General features: G+C 33.0%; 1 long non-coding RNA gene across 1 annotated transcript in view; it reads right to left on the reverse strand.

The window, feature by feature from the left end:
* Window positions 1-12,625: 12,625 nt before the first annotated feature.
* Window positions 12,626-16,772, reverse strand: part of LOC132745812 (uncharacterized) — a 73,378-nt gene continuing 69,231 nt past the window's right edge. The window contains exon 4 of the long non-coding RNA XR_009627906.1: window positions 12,626-13,227. This is a non-coding gene — a long non-coding RNA (uncharacterized LOC132745812). The remainder of the gene's footprint in view (window positions 13,228-16,772) is intronic.

Raw genomic sequence — 16,772 nt, forward strand, 5'->3', positions numbered from 1 at the left:
TGTAGGCCTCAATGTTTTAATTGAAAATTATTCAGTCATTGTCATACATGCCATAACGTCCCGTGTCCGGGGACAATCCCGGAAATAAGGTGTCTGTCCCAGAGATGATTTATGTCCCGGTAAAAAATCTAAAATAATCTACATTGAAGCAAGAAATTTTACTTTTTTATATAATTTTATTGTCAAGTTTTTGTAAACTTATCTAGAACGCTAATAAGGAACAATTATCCCCCTAAGTGGCCTAACAGCTTTGCAATGGTGATCACTTATCCTTTGATTGGTATATTAACATGCCCTTCCAAATAACAATTATCGGCAATAATTTTGATCAAATAAAGATTAATTACCCCAGTGAAGGTGTCATACACTGGCCAACTGGCCATTATAAATTAAATTTATTAGTGGTCAAACACCGTGAAAAATACGCGCTAAATATGAGATGATAAAATCTACAAGATTCAGTGAATGTTTCAGGTAAAGGACATGGCTCATTGTCATTACTTAACATATCTTCATTCTATTCTGTGTCTGATTGAATTAAGCGATGCCTAAGTACTTTAAAAGATAGAAAAACTGTTAATAATTATTGACATTCTGACTTTGTTTATGGTGTCATTAAATTTGCAAGTTGTAATTACCGGTTATAGGGCCTATAGGCTGTATGCCACTATGTAAATTGAAAAAAAAATACGTTTGCTGATCAATGCCCCACCTTCAAATGAAAAGTGTCTCGGAAATGAGTCTAAAAATTATGGCATGTATGGTCATTGTATTGACGGCAAAAACAACGGAATTACACAAAATTATGAGAATCGAGCACATGTTGCTGACGTAGTACACTGGTTTATTGCGTAGTACACAGATTTATTACGTAGTACACAGGTCTATTAAGCGCGCAATATTCAATATTCAAAGACGGCAAAAACTTCGTCTCATATCTAATATCATCTCCCCAATAAAGACATACAACAAGAAAAGTGAAATTGCTCAAGCAAATTATCCGAAGAAGACCTTCAAAGCTGCAATCGGTGAAATTCACTGTGAGTATTATCATAAATGCACCCGTTGATTTTTTTTCAAACAGAGCCGGCGTGTTTATGTCATGACTCCTCCAAGAAAAAAATGAAGAGTCTATAATTATTTTAATGAACTTTCTTCACTTCTTAAAGCATTATTTTGTAACAATTTGCCGACTTTAACAATAGAAATAATAATTGTATTTCCAGCTCATTCTTAGTTACAGTTTAGATACTTCAACCTTACTGGAAATATTGCGTAAACGGACATTTGTCACATATTTTCGCGACCCGTTTTTATTTATTTCTTTATTGTTGAACAGGATCAATATAAAATGAATAAAAAAACAAAGCATCGTTGAAGATTGAACATGGTTCTGCTTCCCTGCAGGAACTTATTTGCTAATGCCTTCTAAAATATAGAATCTAGTTTAAAATAGTTTTTTGAAAAAATGCATGGCAGCAAGTCTTTTTTATCCCAGACAGTTCAACACCCTGGTATGCTGACAGTTGACTACCTGAGCCAATTTTCCTTTATATCAGAAAAAAGTTTTTCATAAAGAGACAATATTTTTATATCACCATTATTTATGTAGTTTTATAATGGAATATGATCAACAAGGAAAATAACACATGACTGACTGTATTTTTAAAGCAAATAAGATACATCCAAAATTTTTATTGGAACAGAAATCACATTTTCTGTTGTTGTTTTTTTTTTTTGTTGTTGTTGTTGTTGTTTTTGGATGTGTTGGATTTAATCTCTCTATATATATATAATATTATAGGTCCTGCTGACAGTGTCAAATGTGAAAGTGAATCAAAAATGCAGGAACTGCTGGGGGTTGTGTGGTTGAGGCTAGATCTGACGGGTAAGCAATATAGTTGAGGTTACAAGGACCCAATTTTACAATTGTCTACATTAGAACCAGATATTTTTGCATGGCAAAATTCCTAGAATTTTAATTCAGTCTAATTTCACTAGTATTAAAATTCGCATAATTAGTATTTTCTACTTAAATATTAATGAAAAACTTATATACCCTGATATCGAGGTATAAAAATAGGTTTGAAGGGTACTATGAAAACGCATTTTTTCGTAACATTTGTGTGATGTTTAAAACTGTCATTTCAAACACAAGACGTTATATTGTTTTTTTTTTTGTTGTTATTTCCAAACTAGATGGGAGGATGAGTGCAGAAGCCTGCGTAGAAAGATTCGACGCATGGAGGAGCCAATTACTGCTTTAGAGAGTCAGAATACAAAAGTGGAGGACCCCGAATTATAAGCTGTGGAACATCTTAGTGATACTCAAGAAGTCTTGGTTACAATAACAAAGACTATCTTCACTGTGAGGAACTTAGAACCCACTCTAGGACTGGAAAGATGACCAATAAGTGTAAGGATTCCCCGAGACCACCACTTGAACCCTCGAAACTCAGCAATCTTGAAAGACTAGTGAGGAGGAAAACCGGTGTATCAAGAAGTATTTAATAAAAAACTAGAGACTTTGCAAAAGGTCATCAGAAGGAAATAAATCACAAAATAAGTGAAACATTGGAAACTGTTCTAATTTCAAGTTCTTGATTTTGCACTTTTGAAAATCAGCAAGCTGTATTGAAGAAACTATTTCTTAGTTCTTGTTAAAACAAAGATGTGTAGTTTTTAAATTTTACAAGCAGTTTTACATGTTTGTGGTTTACTTTTGAACAATATAACTTAGAGCTTATGTTGAGTACATATTGTTTAGACTTGTTAGTCCGCAAATTGATTGGTATCATCTGTCTGCTCTGTTCTTGCATTTTTCATGAATGTGAAATAATGTAAATGTAGTTTAGGAACTGTTCATGAACTGTAGTTCTTGAACTGTTCTTGTACTTTTCGTGAAGATAAAAATGGCACAATGAATTTGCACTGGAAAAAGTGCCAGAAAAGTTCATGTAGAGGTAAAATTCATGAACAGTTCATAATTTACTGTAAGTGAACAGTTCATGAGCATTTCATTGCATTTTGTTCAAGAACAGTTCATGAAATGTTCATGTTTTATTGAGTCATGAACTGATCAAGAACATGGGACAGTTCAAGAACTAGGTGTCCTCTGAACTTTTCAAGAATTTGTGCCATTTTGTCTTCATGTACATCCATGAACTATTCATGAATCGAGGTCATGAACTAGAATGAATACTTCATGAATTATTCATGAACTGTAAGCATTCATTTCACAGGGGTGGTACCATTTAAAGAAATGGTAAATTTACTCTATAAACTTAAGTATGAAAGAGCAGTGGACCAATTTTTAGACTGCAACAAATAGTCATGACCATTTATTTTCAAAAGCAAAAAAGGGGCGAAAAAAAGTACTAAGTACATGACCATGTATTTTTTTTTTTTTAAAAAAAAGGGGTAAAAAAAGAGTACTAAGACAGAACTAAGCCAGACTTCATTAATATTTCGAGACAATCTTTTGTTGCCATTCTACACTGTTAATTAACATGGAACACCAAAGCTAAGAAATGAGAGCAGTAAATAATTACAATGACAGAAAATCTTCCTGTAGTCTGATTATAGACTGTTCACTGACAGCCAATTGCAATACATCTCCTTAAGGCTGTATCTATATTTGTCTTTCCTGCAATCAGCCAGGAACCAGCCAGCTGACAATAATGTATCAACTTTATTTACTAGCTTAAGGACTAGTATGGTATACCTTTTATAGCCAAACCTGTAAAAAGCCAGATTCAAGTAGCAGAATGGACAATACATCAACTCCATCAGATAATGACTGTACCAGGATAAATATATAAATCTTTTACCAACTTTAAAGGTGGTAATTGTACTGTCAAACTTGTACCTATATTTTACCTTCCCATAAACAGCCTGGAACTTGCTAACTGAATTGACAATTAATATACAAACTTAATCTTCCAGTTGATGATTTCTTCTACTCATAAGCTACTAAGGTCAAGAACATAAAAAATTACTTTTTAAAACCAGCTCAAAGCTGTTTGTTACAACCATTACTAGCTCAAAGCAGTTTGTTACAACCATTGTCTTTCCTGTCATCAGCCAAGAACCTGAGCAACTGTTGACAATTATATTAATTCATTTACAAGCTGAAAAATTCAATCAAATTTTGTCGTTGTTATCAGTCAGCTGACAGTTAAAAATAGTAATGTCAACTTTTTTTACCAGTTCCAAAGCTGTGACTATCTATCTATGTCATTTCTGTAGACACCAGAAGAAAATACATCAATGTATTTACCAACTCATTACTTAGGCTGTGTTCTAAATCGATATAATCCGCTAAAACTGTAAGACCTTGCATCTACCTAATTGTGACCAGTGCTGACCATGAGACAGTTCATCCCTGCCTTTTGAACATGTTCTGCATGTACTAAGTCGTTCCAGACGTAAGTTATTTTGAAATTTTGTTTTATTCAGATTGAAAGATGGACAAGTTAAAAAAATATTCAAAGGCCCATTACGCCCAAGAATTATTTTAATTTTTTTTTCTTGGAAGCATTTTAATTTTAGTGTCCTATTATAGTAATAGCTTCCGAAAGATTACTCACTCAGGCCAATAATCTGAATAATCATTCTTTTTGCCTTTTAGCAATTAGTAAAATTACTTAGGACTTAGTATTTTGTATGGAAGTCAATATACTGTTTGTTTAGCTTTTGCTACTTTTATGACAAATAATTTCACATTCAGAACTACTTTCTTTATTTGATAATCATCTAACATGCTCAAAAACCATTATTTACACATTATAAAACTAATGTTTGCTCTTTCTTAAAGCAGCCTTAAGCTCTCCTAATCGTCAAATATATTATCTTTAGATATATCGGTTCATATCAATGTCAAAACAAAGGAATTAGGGTCTGAGGCATAATGGGCCTTTAATATTTTTAGTGTTTTAAGGGCATTAAACCAAAAACTTTTAAAAAATATTACTGAAGCATAAATGAAATAATAGGGGTACTTTGAATCTTCACTTAATACATCCAATTTCACAGTCTGATCAAGACATGATATCATATAAAATAATCACCCCTATCTACTGATTTTTGGTTGCATAAAAAAATGGTTTCCGGTTATTATTAGGATAAGGGTACCATTAATCCCCTATTTTATCTCTTGAACTGACTACTTACTGATATAGTTATGTTTAATAATTTCCACTATGTTTTAAACTGTTTACTATATATATATACATATTAGTGGCCAGATAGCTCATTTGGTAGAGTTGCGGAACGAGTTTGAAAATAAATAGATTACTATTACTCTATTATTTGTCTTTTATTAATACAAATTCAGTTTTAATTAATATATATTCAGTCTTTAAAACAGCTACCGTATTTGGTCATAAACAATTACAGCTTATAGCACTGTCATCAATTACATCTCATTTAAAACACCCTTGGGGAGATGAAAAACTTGAGGAACAAGCAATTATCATAGTATTGCAAGCAATCCATAAGTCCCCTACCGGTTAGAACCCCATCAACATTCTGAAGGGCATTGGCCATTCACTTATGTTTCAATTTTTCTCTATTTTAAGTAAACTTGTTGGAAAAGTTCTTTAAAAGTGATCACAGGAAACAGTTTTTATGAACAGACAGACAGACGGACTGAAGGACACTCTAAAGTTAATATTTGAAACATCCCTGTTACCAAAATATAACATTTTAAAAGCAAAATTCTTAAATAGGAGATAACTCTTGACTTAAAGATGCAATTTCATAAAATTTTCAGCCCTTTTTGACTTATCACAAATATTGTTATATTTCCCATGTTTTAAGCCTATTTGTTGCCAAGGCAACTGATATTTTTTCAAAAAAGGAAGAACAGATAAGACATGCATAATATCAAGACTGCTATCTACCCATATGTCAAGTTTCATAAAAATATTTCCAGTACTTTTTGAGTTATCACTGGATTCAGTTTATGTGTAAAAATTTGCCATATTTTCAGTATATGTGTTGCCATAGCAACCAGAATTTTCAACATAGGAAGAACATAAAAAGACATGCATAATCTCAAGACTGCCATCTACCCATATGTCAAGTTTCATAAAAATATTTCCAGTACTTTTTGCTTTATCACTGGATCCAGTTTATGTGTAAAATTTCCCTTATTTTCAGCCTATTTGTTGCCATAGCAACCAGAATTTTCAACATAGGAAGAAAAGAAAAAGACATGCATAATTCCAAGACTGCAATCTACCCATATGTCAAGTTTCATAAAAATATTTCCAGTACTTTTTGCATTATCACTGGATCCAGTTTATGTGTAAAATTTGCCATATTTTTAGCCTATTTGTTGCCATAGCAACCAGAATTTTCAACATAGAAAGAAAAGAAAAAGACGTGCATAATTCCAAGACTGCCATCTACCCATATGTCAAGTTTCATAAAAATATTTCCAGTACTTTTTGCGTTATCACTGGATCCAGTTTAAGTGTAAAATTTGCAATATTTTTAGCCTATTTGTTGCCATAGCAACCAGAATTTTCAACATAGGAAGAAAAGAAAAAGACGTGCATAATCTCCATACTGTCATCTATCCATATACCAAGTTTCATAAAACTATTTTCAGTACTTTTCAAGTTATCGCGGGATCCAGTTTTGTGGACGGACGGACTGACGGACTGACAGACGGACGGACGGACAGACGGACGGACAGACGGACGGAGGGTAAACCTAAAGTCCCCTCCGGTAAACCGGTAGGGGACTAAAAACATTTTGAAAATAGCGCTACAATTCATATAAAATTGTAACAATATTTTACATGGCCTAAATATGTCTACAAGTAAAAAAAACAAAAACCCACATGCTATCATTATTTAAACTCATCGATTTTGTTCCATGTAAACATCTCAATTTCCGATCAGGGTTATAATTTTGTAAACGCTAGACAGGAAATTGACAGTGCCTGCCAGTCGGCAAATATTGTTGCTTAATAGATTGTCACGGATATAGATCAGATATATATCTTCTCAAATTGCAGTTAACAAATTATTAAACAATTTCCCTTCTGAATTTATATCATGTATTGGAACAGTCCAAAATGGGTTTTAGGGTTCACAAAAACTGACTGGCCAACAGTATATACTCAAACTGCAGAAATATGCATAGTGGCCTGACAATAAATTGATATTTAAAGTTCCTCAGGGTCATAAATCTGCCAACCGGAAAATTATCAACTTTATATAAATGCAGTTAAACTTGTCTTAAATAACCAACTTTCATGAAATAACAAATACCTTTGTAAAACATTTCATCATTTGTCAAAACATGGATTAACAAGAGCCATGTCAACATGGCCATCCCCCGCCGAATGTGTTTGCTCATTGGAAGAATGTATATGTAGTAGAGCGGAATAATTCCATTTTAAGAGGTCTTTTGGTAATGAAAACTGATGGCTATAGTGATTACAGATATGAAACCTATGTGAATACTGATGGCTGAAAATAACAAAGGGCAATTACTGAAAAATAATGCAGGGTAGGTTATCATTCTTGTGTGCTGCATCCCTCCTCAGTAAAATCTATCCACCTATGAAGTTTCAAGTTGATACCTCAAATACTTTTTGAGAAAAAAATTGAATTGAAAAATTAAGTATGAAAAAGAACAAAGGGCAATAACTCAAAAATTATAAAAGGTAGAGTTATCATTCTTGTGCACTGCACACCTCCTGAGTGAGATCTATGCACCTATGAAGTTTCATTTTGATATCTCAAAGGCTTTTTGAGTTATGCTCTGGACAAAAATTAATTTTGAAAAATAACAAAGGGCAATAACTCAAAAATAATGCAGGTAGAGTTATCATTCTTAAGCACTGCACTCCTCCTCAATGAGATCCATCCACCTTTGAAGTTTCAAGTTGATACCTCAAATACTTTTTGAGATAAGCTCTGGACAAAATAGCATAAAAAAAAACAAAGGGCAATAACTCAAAAATTGTATAGGGAAGAGTTATCATTCTTGCGCACAACATTCCTCCTCAATAAGATCTATCCACCTATGACATTTCATTTGATATCTCAAACACTTTTTGAATTATGCTCCCACTCAGGTGAAAAATTAGGTATGAAAAATAAACAAAGGGCAATAACTCAAAAATATGAAAAGGTAGAGTTATCATTCTTGTGCACTGCACACCTCCTGAGTGAGATCTATGCACCTATGAAGTTTCATGTTAATATCTCATAGGCTTTTGGAGTTATGCTCTGGACAAAAATCAATTTTGAAAAATAACAAAGGGCAATAACTCAAAAATCATGCAAGGTAGAGTTATCATTCTTGTGCACTGCACTCCTCCCAAATGAGGTCTATCCACCTATGAAGTTTCAAGTTGATAACTCAAATACTTTTAGAGATATGCTGCGGACAAAAATGTCGGACGGAAGGACGGACGGACGGACGGAAGGATGGAAGGTCGGACGGACGGAGACTATTTCTATATCCTCCGCCGAAATTTTTCGGCGGGGGATAATAAACTTTGTAAAATGTGGAAAGTTAAATATTGAAGTCTTATTCATGCATCTATCATGAATTATTTCCTGGACATGATTTTAAATCACCCAGGGGATGGTTTTAACCCTAATCACCCTCAATATCTTAAATTTGGACTTGTTCTTCTTTAAATCTGGACAAAACTAGAACTATCGCTGAATGCGATTCATACCCCCACCAATGTCCTTGACAGAAGACCACTTGGAAAGGTGGTTAAGGGAATAAAATGTGGCACAAATACATAAAAAGAAATTATCTCTGGTGAAAAAAAGACTAATTGTACAGGTAATAGTATAAATTTATATTATCAAATCATGTTCGAAACAGTTACAAATAACCTTTCATTTTCCCAATGTATTAAACATTTTATTTATAAGTCAATTTTTGACCTTCAAGTGTGGCCTTGACCTTAATCTGGCACAAGGTAAGATGGGTTTTGCATCATCACCCAGTTTGGTTGAACATTTGAGTAAAGTTTGAAGAAAATCCTTTCATTAGTATAGAATTTATTAAGTAGACACAATATATTGTCTAGTATTGGTTGTATGTAAATTTGAAGACTTAAAAAGGGGCATAACTTTTCAAAATGCAATACAGAGTAATGAAACTTGACCTGCATATCTTATTTGCCACACCTTATATATCTTTTAAGTTTCAAGCAAATGCCTGCGCTAGTTTCAGAATTATTCAAGTACATGTTAAAATTTAAGAACATTTTCTAAGTCAATTTTTGACTTTCAAGTGTGACCTTTACCTTTACCCGCACAAAGGTGACAATGGATTCTGCACATAACCTTGTTGAGTTGAAAATTTGAGTAAAGTTTGAAGAAAAATTCTTCCATTAGTATAGGATTTATAGAGCGGACACAACATGTTGGCAAATATTTGATTGCATGTAATTTGAAAGACTTAAAAAGGGGCATAACTTTGGTAAAATGCAATACAGAGTTATGAAACTTGAACGAACAGCATATCGGAATTGTGACCCTTCAAAAATATTTTTAAGTTTCAAGCAAATACCTTTTCTAGATTTAGAAATATTCAAAAAAATGTTAAAATTTAAGAATATTATCTAAGTCAATTTTTGACCTTAAAGTGTGACCTTGACCTTAGCCAGCAAAAGAGTGACATAAGTTCTTGCACATGCCCCTGTTGAGATGAACATTAGAGCCAAGATTGAAAGAAAAACTTTCAATTGGTTGTAGGACTTACAGAGCGGACACAACATACTGTGTAATATTTGATTGTTTGAATATTTGACCTTCATTGTGACCTTGACCTTGAGCTGGCACATGGGCAACAATGGGTTCTGCACATCCCCTTGTTGAGGTGAAGATTTGAGCCAAGTTTGAAGAAAATCTTTCAAGTAGTGTAGGACTTACAGAGCGGACACGACATACTGTGTAATATTTGATTGTTTGATATTTGACCTTCAATTGTGACCTTGACCTTGAGCTGACACATGGGCGACATGGGTTCTGCACATCTCCTGGTTGAGGTGAACATTTGAGCCAAGTTTGAAGAAAATCTTTCAAGTAGTGTAGGACTTACAGAGCGGACACGACATACTGTGTAATATTTGATAGTGTTTGAATATTTGACCTTCAATTGTGACCTTGACCTTGAACTGACACATGGGCAATATGGCTTCTGCACATCCCTTGTTGAGGTGAACATTTGAGCCAAGTTTGAAGAAAATCTTTCAAGTAGTGTAGGACTTACAGAGCGGACACGAAAATGGAGACGGACCGACGGACGGACGGACCGACCGACCGACGCGACAAAGCGAATCCATTATAGCCCCCCCCACATTTTGTGGTGGGGGTATAATTATATTAATTCATGAAAATTTTCCAAATAAGTACTGATCGACACAGTGCAGACTTGTTATGCTTGGTCACATGGAAATAATAAGTTTTTCTGCCCTAGGCTAAAGGTTAAAGTGCATAAAACTATACGGGTGATAATTATACTTTCAAAAAAAATAATCTTATAATCCACTTTTTTGCAATATTTATTAAAATAGTCAGTGTTAGACAAAATGTGATCTGTTATGTAATAGACAGAAAATAATGCATGGAATTAAACATTCCAAAAACAAACTTTCAACTGCAGTTTTAAGTACAATTATCATTACGATTTGCTCATGAGCCACCCTGAAATTTCAAGGCATTGTTCTTTTAAGTTTGGTTATTTAAAGGTATGATTTTATCTAAAAACAAACAAAATTAATATTCTACATTGTACCAACATCAGATTGCACAGAATTCTGAGCTTTATATACTTTAATTTAGAAATATTTTGAATCTTTCACCCTAAATGCGGCGTGGCCAAGTGGTTCACGCGTCAGACTAGTAATCTAATGATCGTAAGCTGCATGGGTTCAAAACCCGTCAGAGGCAAGTAGTTGTTTCCTTGAGCAAGAAACTACACTCATCGCTCAGTACTGGTTGGTTCCAGGAACAGACTATAAGCTTTAAGCTTCCTATATAATCAAACTAAAATATTAAGTTCTGTATAAAACAAGCTGCTGGAACTGAAGGAGACAAGCATTAAATTGCCACGAATAGAGCCAGGTCAGCCTCACAACACTGTAGTCTGACCAGGCCCTAAACTGTTGGCTGACAAATTTTTAAATTAACATCAAATTGAAAATAGTTCCAAAAGTTGCATTTAAGAAAGCCAGTAAGTTTAGGGTTAATTGCAAAACAGAATCTCCCCATCAGCATAATTGCTTTATCTTGTATGATGAATATGACTGATTAATGACAACGTTAAACAAGTGGTACAATGAAGGAAATCATTAAGGAAGCATAAAATTGTACGATGACAATCTTGCCGAACATGTCATTTACATTATCAGCACTTCAATATGTTTCAGTATCAGTCTTCCTCGGGAGAAAAATGGCAGAATACTCTATACAGACAGTTTCAAGAAAAATCACAGAAACACTCTTAGGCTGCCTAAAGTTCAGGGAAATAATGTGTAGGAATAACTCTGCCGATAGTTCCAACTTCATTTCTTGGGCTGTTGAAATGTTTTCATATTTAATACATGGGAAACATTAGCCAATGGAATTTCAGTTTTGTTGGATTTTCAGTCTGGGATTTAAGCCAGTCATTGACACAGATGTTGGGGTCAAGCATGGCAATATTCAAGATTTACTTGTGAATGAAAACCCAAAGTTTCCTTCTGTGGAGATGGAAGCATCTGTGTCATGAGATCCTGTTAAGTATGTGATCTTACACAAGATCACCATCAACTTTTTTATAAGTGCTCCTAACACTACACTTAATCTATTCCGGATCTTTCTACATTCATCTTTTTTTACTGCCATTATACTCAATGTGTCTCACTCAATTTGCTTTTCCTCTTCTATAAAATCTTTTTGTAAAATCTTCTTACCCTATTTTTTGTGGTGGTATAAGACAACAGTCACAGAACAATTACTTTTTGGGGCCATTTGTGGTTGAAGTCAGCTTCACTTCATATTTATGACCAGAAATAACACAAAGAAGAATTAAGGTCATTGCTTTATTGCATTTATTACCCCAACGGAAATGAATTACTATCAGCTTGGAAGAATTACATCTAACCCATATTACCCTGCCTGCTGAATATTGCAACTCTATTTCATGGGATGTGTAAGAAGTCCACTTTCAGATCATTTCTGTGACAAGTCAGTTATATTGTGGTAATTGATCATTTGTGGTTGTAAGTAGCTTACAATAAAAATCATGGTAAATCCTGCTTTGTCCTTGAGTTACTTCAGTCAAGAATGCAAAAAGAAATGCAATATAACAAAAAACAAAGTTCTAATGCTTGGTGACCACACTCAGGATACAAATGTATATATGAAATTAAAAAAATTATTGCGTCTCAAATTAAATATCCTCTTTATACCAAAAGCGAAAGAAAAAATACTTTGAGGTCACATGAAAAAGAAAATGGGAATCAGAAAATGTCTCTTACAAAGACACTTAGCAAGATCACTAATTAGCAACTTTACAGACTATAACCAGAGACATGTCTCTGCTATAACCAATAACTAACAGTTGAAAAAGCAACAACAAAAAGTTCCTACCTGGTCCACTGTCTGAATTCCTAAATTTTCCTGACACATCGTAATCTTTGTGTACAATTCTATCATCTGGATTTCCTACGACATCACCATTGCCTCTATTAGAATCTACCCTATTTCCATATTTAGTCACTTCCTTATTAACAAATGGATTAAAAGGTTGCACTATTTTATTAATTTTATTAATTGGATTTTGAAATCCGTCAAAAACTCCTCCTCCTCCTCCATTGTTGTTCTTTATATCACGTTTAATTTTGTCAGGACCTTTATCGCCATCTGAGCTGTCATTATCAGTACTTTGAAAACTTAAAAATATCACAATTAAAAACCACAATGTGGGAATTCCTAGTATGAGCTTAAATATAAGACTTCGCTTTCTCCTGAAGAAACTAGCCATTTTGTAGAATGTGTTAATTAAAGTAACAATTCCTATACAATATTCTTCAACTAAAGGGAAGTAATTCTTCTAAAAATATCACAAATAAGGGAATTAATAATTTTATCACAGAAGGAATGCTGTAGACTGGTTCCCCTCCTGTTTGGCTCTGTCACAGTGTCAGCAAAATCTGAAGCCTGGTCGAAGTCAACATGGTTCTACTTGGTATTGAGTCTGAAAAATATGAAGGGAAAAAAATTGTTATTTGACAGATAATAAGTCATGAAGAATACATTATTATATATAATGTGAAAGAATACCAATTTTTTTTTCAACTCTGAAACTGTTTATGTGAGGAATACAAAAATGCTGTCCAGACATCAGAATGCATTGAATTTGGAACTCCTGTTCACTCTTATTTTAACCCTTAACCTGCTGGAACCAAAAGTTATCAGCCATTGCCAACTGTATCCGTGCGCTAGGCCAGCCTTCATATCAATGCATCGTAACCAAGATCTATATATTGTTGGTAGCTCAATTTTTATGTTTTGACATTGAAATACCTTACAGCTTTGGATGGATTGCTCCAATGATAGCTGGGTAAATCCATTACACAAATAAAGCAGTTTTAATTAAAATCCAAGTGATGAACTTGAGCAGTCAACAGTAAAGAGTCTGACCAGAGTCTATACCTGACTTTAAACTGGTGATATAGTCTTATTAGCTCTATAAGCCATTCTTGCAAAAAGTCCTAAACTCCTTTCAACTTCCCACTAGCACTATACAGTTTTGATTTAGGAATAAAATGGCACAGCACATTTGCTAAAATTATTATTAATACATAAAATGCTTTTACATTGAATTTTATTTTCTGATGTAAATTTATAAACATCAAATAAGAAGCTGGGTGTATTTGTCATATATTCAAGCAATAAAAGACTTCAATACAACCTATACACATTAAAGATGCATTGACAATATTTTCACATTGCACAATTAATTCCCTCTTATTTCCTCTGGAAAAAAACACGCCAAAGTTGTCTACGAGATATTCTACCGGATATGTTATTAAGCTACTCAGCAACTTAGTGAGATTTTATCATCAATTGTTGAGAAATTGGAGAGAGAGAGAAAGACAAATACACTTGCTGATTCCCCTCTAGCTAATGCTATATTTTATAAGCCATATAAAGTACTCCTGTTTTGTTTGATGATGCCCTGCTGTCAATTCCGATCTTTTACGGAAAAAATCCCCAATTGGTCTCAATTCAAATACTGAAGATGCCTCAGAAATTTACTGAGTATAGATGGACGACGGACCTCATGGGGGGCTTAACGTCATAAATGTTTATTTCTAATTTCACCCCAAATACCAAGATAAGACAACAATTTGCTGGAGATTTGTCAAGAGGCTACCTCCAGGGAACCGGCTGATGCTTAAACAGCCGCTTAACGAAAATAAGTTCCGCAGAATTATGTCTATCGTAAACACATTGGCATGCAAACTAGGAGTAAAGAATTAATGAAATATTCTTATATACCAATGATATTGAGACTAAGACCACGATCAAAATGTATCGTGGGACAGAATATCTGCATAAAATGCTGAATTTAAAATTTACTAACCACACATGGTGCTTTGTTACAATTGAATATATATATATGTCTGTAACAGAAAACCAGGTCTAGGCAATGAAAACGGTAGGATCTTTTAAACAAATTAATAATGAAAAGTAGTCCTTCGAATTAGAATTTAATTTGTAGCAATATTATTACAGCAAAGTGTTGACAAAATTCAATATTTCATTCAAGCAATATATAACCGTATATAGATTATACAGTTCCTTATTCAAATTGACATAAAAACTAATAACAGCAAACTGATAAAAACATTTTCTAAATTGTTTAAACTGCTGCAATAAAATATCTGTGTATTGCAGACAAGCAAAAACTGTAAAAATATTGCATACTGAAATAAGTGCTTCAATTGATATAAAAATTTATTGAGAAAAAAAAATTCATGCTAAAATTGTTGCAATCTTATAACATACCAGTTATGGCTAATATTTAAGTTATTGTAATATAACAGGTACTTTAAACTGAAATATGATATTATGCATTTGTATGCATAATGTTTACTGAGGACACACATATTGTTTATTAAGTAATGAAGACATTAACTTGTTCCAAATATTTCAATTTCTATTAATTTAATAGTTGTTATCCGGAACTCTGCAAATATTGGTTTTTCCAAGCTCAATCCCCCTGTACCAACAAACTTTTGCCGCTATAGCTTCACAGTGCACTTAAGTCAACATGTTTTATTTTCAAAGTTTCAACAGTAAAATTTCCTAACATCTAAATATTATTATACTGTATTTGGATGACAAATATTCAAATTGACGGCATCAAACTCTGATGGAACTGATATTAACACATACTGGCATCACAGATATTGAGACAAATTAATACAATAATTTATTATTTATTGTATAATGCAAGTGGACAAGTTCCTAACATTCAAATTGATACAATATTATATTATTTTATTGTATTCAGGTGACAAATATTCAAAGTGATAGAATCCAACTCTCATGGATTGTCGACCAAACTGATATGTTATTTACACAACTGCATTACAGATATTGAGACAAAAGTAATACAATAATTAATAGCATAATACATGTGGACAATTTTCTAATATTTAAATTGATACAATATTATACTGTATTTCGATGACAAAATTGATGCAATAACTGTAATACATGTACTGCATAATCAAATTGAAATTATGTTAATTTAACACATATTGCATAACAGAATTATTCAAACTGACACAATAATTTCTTTGCATGAAGTAGATTTTCTGACATTAAAATTTAATTAAAATTGATACATTAAAATAATATTTGCATTCAGATATTTCATTAATAATCATCAAAATCAATGCAATAACAGGGAAAATTATTGCATGATGTTTTAAAGCATTGCAATTTTAAACTAAAATCTACATACATTAAGTATGATGCAATAATTTGTTCCATCCAGGTGATTCATCTGTTTATTATCATGAAATAACTAATTAATGAACCTAATATCCAGTATCTGCTCATGTGATAAATTTCAAAATCTGAAAATTGATGCAATTACTTTGTTCAAGTTCTTAAGGTGACAGCTGTTTTGGCATGAAATATAATAACCTACCAATGACAGCCGGGGACATTTATATTGAGGCAATATTAGTTGATCAATATGATATTGAACCATCTGTATAAATTAATCTCCATCCTTAACAGTAAATTCAATTATAAACAGATAAAAATACAAAAAAAATGAATAAAAAACATTCTTTTTACATTAGAGTTTTTCAATTTTTCTTCCCTATTCTAATACAATGATTAGCTGCATATGCCCAGCTTGTTGTTTTTGTTTGTTTTGTTGGGTTTTTTTAATGGCTGCTTGCCGACAATAAATAGTGATCAATGGCTGAGATGCATGCAAAAACGTAATAAATCTACTATGTAAATATAGGCTAAATGAATCATTCTCTTCTTTTCACTGTCTGATAGAATTCCTAGAAGCATCAATAGATTGGGGATATATGGCTGTTGTGACAAATCACTCAATTCATACCATTTTACCCCTAAACTAGATGAGATATATGGTTGTTTAAACTAAATGGGGATAATATAGCTGTTTAAACTACATGGGGATATATGGCTGTTTAAACTAAATGGGATATATGGCTGTTTAATGTAGCAAATAACCCTAAAATCCAA

This window comes from Ruditapes philippinarum, unplaced genomic scaffold, assembly GCF_026571515.1.
Source record: "Ruditapes philippinarum isolate M1 unplaced genomic scaffold, ASM2657151v2 ctg3551_1_1_1_1, whole genome shotgun sequence".
NCBI classification, from domain to species: Eukaryota; Metazoa; Mollusca; class Bivalvia; order Venerida; family Veneridae; genus Ruditapes; species Ruditapes philippinarum.